Below are 5,699 nucleotides of genomic sequence, written 5' to 3'. Positions count from 1 at the left end.
CTCCCGCATCAGGCAAGAGCCCCAGGAGACTATACATCGCTACTGGGCCAGATTCCTCCTTGCACTTAACAAGGTCGAGGACTGCCGCGAGGAGGATGTAGTCTTACTCTTCTGCAAAAGCTGCATGGACAAAGGACTCCTTAATGCTATAAGCCGTTGTGACATAGTACGCTTCGCGGATTTGGCAATCATAGTACAGAAGTACTATGCGATGGAAAGCACCTGGAAAACCCAAACAGAATTTTGGGACAGTACGGCTCTCACCAAGACCTTTGTCCGAACTAAACGGGCGAACTCTCGTAAGTCGGCCGATCCTGTCCCCAAGAAACCAAAACACACCCCGGGGCGAGGAACCATATTGGAAGAATGTCTCAATGGACCATGTAAACTCCACAGCACTCCGGACACGACACCAACTCATAGCCTTAGAGCATGTTGGATACTCCGGTAGGTTGCAAAAAGCGGCGAGGACCTTCTTGCAAGCCATAAAGCAGAACAACATCCCGCCAACAAACACAATGCGGTATTAACAGTCTTCGAGACTTTCGCCTCAAACAATAGGCGCAAGCAAGCTCACCGAAGCTCCACTGAAATTTGCCATGTGGCAAAGATAAACCCCTGGAACAACACTGCTATAACCTTCAATGCCAGTGATGAACCTCGATTCTAGACTGTCCGGGCGCCAGCCGCTCTGGTCCTTAGCCCAATCCTGGACGGCTTCCGGCTCACTAAAGTACTCATGGACGGCGGAAGCGGATTAAACTTGATCTATGAAGAAACGCTCAACAAGATGGAAATTGATAAAGGCTGCATCGAGCAAAGCGGCACCACCTTCAGGGGAATCATCCCTAGTCGGGAAGCGCGGTGTGTGGGAAAAATCACACTCGATGTGGTATTCGGCACCCCGGAAAATTATAGGTCCGAAGAAATCACATTCCAAGTGGCTCTCTTTTAGGGCGGGACGCGTTTATGAGCTTTCAAGCCATACCCCATTACGGGTACATGAAGCTTAAAATGCCCGGTCCCAATGGAATCATCACTCTAGCCAGTGATCCGGACGTCGCACTTCGTGCCGAAAACAAAACCGCAGGAGTGGCCTTGGAAGCATTATCGGAGGCCCTAGCAGCCGAAGAATTAACAACGCTATGGGCCACCATGGACAGGGACGACGTGATACTCGACAAGCGACCCAAGTCACCTCATTTAAACCCGCAGACGAGATAGTCAAATTCCAAGTGCATCCAACGGACCCCACGAAGACAGCTTCCATCGGGACACAGTTGAGCCCCGTAATGGACGCCGCACTACGAGACCTTTTACGCGAGAACTGGGACATTTTCACCTGGCACCCATCGGACATGCCGGGCATCCCGCGTGGATTGGCCGAGCATAGCCTTAGTATACTAAAGGGATATAAACCTGTCAAACAAACCCTAAGGCGATTCTCAGAGCCCAAATGACAAGCAATGGGGAAGAGCTAGCCAAGCTACATGAGGCCTGATTCATCAGAGATATTAAACATCCGGATCGGCTGGCAAATTTGGTAATGGTACCAAAGAAGGACAAATCCTAGCGCCTATGCGTCGACTTCAAAGACCTCAACAAGGCTTGCCCCAAGGATCCCTTTCCCCTCCCTCGCATCGATCAGATCATCGATGCCACAGCTGGACATGACTCGCTGTGTTTTCTCGACGCATACTCGGGATACCATCAAATAAAGATGGCAGAGTCTGACCAAGCTGCAACAGCTTTCATAATGCCATATGGCCCTTTTTGCTTCAACACTATGCCTTTCGGGCTCAAGAATGCTGGCGCAACCTATCAACGCATGATTCAAACATGCCTGGAAAAACAAATCGGCAAAACAGTGGAGGCATATGTGGACGACGTGGTCATAAAAACAAGACACGTCGAAACCCTAATAGATGACTTGAGGCTTACATTCGATAACCTCCGGATATACGACATCAAGTTGAATCCGGAAAAATGCGTTTTCGGCGTCCCCTGTGGGAAACTGCTGGGCTTCATTGTTTCCAATAGAGGAATCGAAGCGAATCCAGCGAAAATCCGAGCTCTGTCGCAGTTGGCTATACCAACAGACCTCAAGCACATCCATAAACTAGCCAGATGCGTGGCTGCTTTGAGCCGTTTTATCTCCAGGTTAGGAGAAAAGGCATTACCTCTTTACCTCCTCCTTCGGCGCACCGAACACTTCGTGTGGACGGATGCAGCCGCGGCCGGACTCGATGAAATAAAGACCTTACTGGCCAGTAATCCAGTCCTAACATCGCCGAACATCGACGAGCCTATACTACTGTATATAGCTGCAACACATCCATTGTAAGCGTAGTACTCATTGTCGAACGAGAGGTTTACGGATACAAATTCCCGCTCCAAAAGCCGGTTTATTACGTATCCACAGTCCTCACTCCATGCAAATCCCGATACCCACACTATCAAAAAACACATACGCGGTCTTCATGGCATCCCAGAAGCTGCGACACTACTTTCAAGAGTGTTCGATTACAGTAGCCTCCGAAGTACCACTCAATGACATAATAAATAACCGCGACGCTACGGGCCGAATTGCTAAATGGGTTATCGAGCTCCTTCCGTTCGACATAATGTACAAACCACGACGGGCCATCAAGTCGCAAGTACTGGCCGACTTTGTCACCAAATGGACGGAAGCCGAACTCCCTAAAGAGTACGACACATACTCCAACTGGATCATGCACTTCGACGGCTCTAAAATGCTGGCCAGATTGGGAGCAGGTGTAGTCCTGACGTCTCCCACCGGAGATATGGTCCAGTACGTGATACGTGTCCGTCGTATCTACTTTTCCAAACACTTTTGCCCTTGTTTTGGACTCTAACTTGTATGATTTGAATGGAACTAACCCGGACTGACGCTGTTTTCAGCAGAATTGCCATACTGTTGTTTTATGTGCAGAAAATAAAAGTTCTCGGAATGACCTGAAACTCCACGGAACACCTTAGAAAAACAATAAAAAATCCTCGCCAAAGATGAAGACCAGGGGGCCCACACCCTGCTCACGAGGGTGGGGGGCGCCCCCTGGGCGCGCCACCCTACCTCGTGGGCCCCCTGGTGGCCCTCCGACGCCAACTCCAACTCCATATATTGGCTTTCGGGGAGAAAAAAAATGAGAGAGAAGAAATCATCGCGTTTTATGATACGAAGCCGCCGCCAAGCCATAATCTCTCTCAGGAGGGCTGATCTGGAGTCCGTTCGGGGCTCCGGAGAGGGGGATTCGTCGCCGTCGTCATCATCAACAACCTTCTTCCATCACCAATTTCATGATGCTCACCGCTGTGCGTGAGTAATTGCATCGTAGGCTTGCTGGACGGTGATGGGTTGGATGACATTTATCATGTAATCGAGTTAGATTTGTTAGGGTTTGATCCCTAGTATCCATTATGTTCTGAGATTGATGTTGCTATGACTTTGCTATGCTTAATGCTTGTCACTAGGGCCCGAGTGCCATGATTTCAGATCTGAACCTATTATGTTTTCATGAATGTGTGTTCTTGATCCTATCTTGCAAGTCTATAGTCACCTACTATGTGTTATGATCCGGCAACCCCGAAGTGACAATACTCGGGACCACTCCCAGTGATGACCATAGTTTGAGGAGTTCATGTATTCACTATGTGTTAATGCTTTGTTCCGGTTCTCTATTAAAAGGAGGCCTGAATATCCCTTAGTTTCCAATAGGACCCCGCTGCCACGGGAGGGTAGGACAAAAGATGTCATGCAAGTTCTTTTCCATAAGCACGTATGACTATATACGAAATACATCCCTACATTACATTGATGAACTGGAGCTAGTTTTGTGTCACCCTATGTTATGACTGTTACATGACAAACCACATCCGGCATAATTATGCATCGCTAATCCGGTGCCTACGAGTTTTCCATATACTGGTTCTCGCTTATTTACTTTTCTGTTGCTACTGTTACAGTCACTACAAAATACCAAAAACATTACTTTTGCTGTCTTTACTTTTGTTACCGTTACCACTACTATCATACTACTTTGCTACTAAACACTTTGCTGCAGATACTAAGTTTCCAGGTGTGGTTGAATTGACAACTCAGCTGCTAATACTTGAGAATATTCTTTGGCTCCCCTTGCGTTGAATCAATAAATTTGGGTTGAATACTCTACCCTCGAAAACTATTGCGATCCCCTATACTTGTGGGTTATCAGTACGTCCTCCAAATATTATACACAGACTCCAACAATGCAGCCGAATATGAGGCTCTGTTGCATGGTCTTCGGATGGCAGTCTCTATGGGCATCCAATGCCTGGAAGTGCGCGGGGATTCGAACCTCGGAATATCACAAATAAACGGAGACTTTGATGCCAAGGATCCGAAAATGGCGGCCTACCGTAATGCCGTCCTCAAAATGTCAGCTCGGTTCTAGGGGCTCAAATTCCACCATGTGGCTCGAGAAAACAATCAAGCGGTGGACATCCTCGCCCGCGTCGGCACTAAACGCGACCCTGTCCCACCTAACATATTCTTGGAAAGGTTGTTCAAGCCATCCATAGTATGGGAAGGGGAGTCCGGCAATACTAGCACGGATGTGAACACACCCCCAGATTCTGAACCATCAGACACAATCGGAGGCTCTGCCACCGAAATAACATCTTCGGCCCAAGAGATCATGGCCGTAATCACCCCGTGGACTGAGCCTTTCTTGGCCTACCTAAATAGGCAGGAGCTCCCCGAAGACCAAAATGAAGCACGCTGCATTGTCCGGCGTTCTAAAGCTTACAAAGTCCATGAAGGGGAACTCCATAAGAAAAGCGTGACCGGAGTGCTCCAAATGTGCATCTCCGAAGAGAAAGGGTGGCAACTCTTGGCCGAAATCCATGCTGGACTGGGCGGACACCACGCCGCGGCTCGAGCGCTAGTCAGCAAGGCCTTCCGTACAGGCTTCTATTGGCCAACGGCCCGAGCAGACGCACAGGACCTTGTTCAACATTGCGTCGGTTGCCAGCTCTTCGGCAATCAGAGTCATATGCCCCCTACCGCTCTCCAAACAATCCCCTTAACTTGGCCCTTCGCGGTCTGGGGGCTGGATATGGTCGAACCTCTTAAAGGGGGAAGCCATAAGAAAAAATACTTATTGGTCATGGTGGACAAGTTCACCAAATGGATACACTACAAAAAAAAGACACATCCGTGACATTTTGGGCCGAACGAATTTTTTTTTGTCATACATATGACACTTCTATGACGATAATTGTGACAAAACCCGGTATCATCATAGATGTGGTGGGCTCCTACTTCTATGACAAAAAATCATGACAGAAAATGGGCTTTTCGTCCTGGGCAGGCCGGAGATGCAGCTGCATGACATTCTTTGGGCCGTCTATGACGGAAAAAACCGTGGTAGAAGCGAGGGGGAGGAAAATTCTGGGGAGTTGCCGGTTACGGTGGGAGAGCGATGCGCGTTTCTCTCGTACAGGTACGCGCGTGTGTGCGAGGCGTTGGCTCTAACTGAACCCGAGCGATGCGTTGGGCTCTAACTGAACCCGAGCGATTGCACTGCAGGCTACGCGTTACTGAACCCGAGCGATCGATCGATGGCTGTTAACTAAACCCAATGGAGCGATTCCTTCACTACTGCTGCTAACTGAAGCCGATCGATGCTGCCTCTGGGATG

The sequence above is a fragment of the Triticum dicoccoides genome, chromosome 6B (genome assembly GCF_002162155.2).
Source record: "Triticum dicoccoides isolate Atlit2015 ecotype Zavitan chromosome 6B, WEW_v2.0, whole genome shotgun sequence".
In the NCBI taxonomy this organism is placed as follows: domain Eukaryota; kingdom Viridiplantae; phylum Streptophyta; class Magnoliopsida; order Poales; family Poaceae; genus Triticum; species Triticum dicoccoides.
This window is presented reverse-complemented; position numbering follows the sequence as displayed.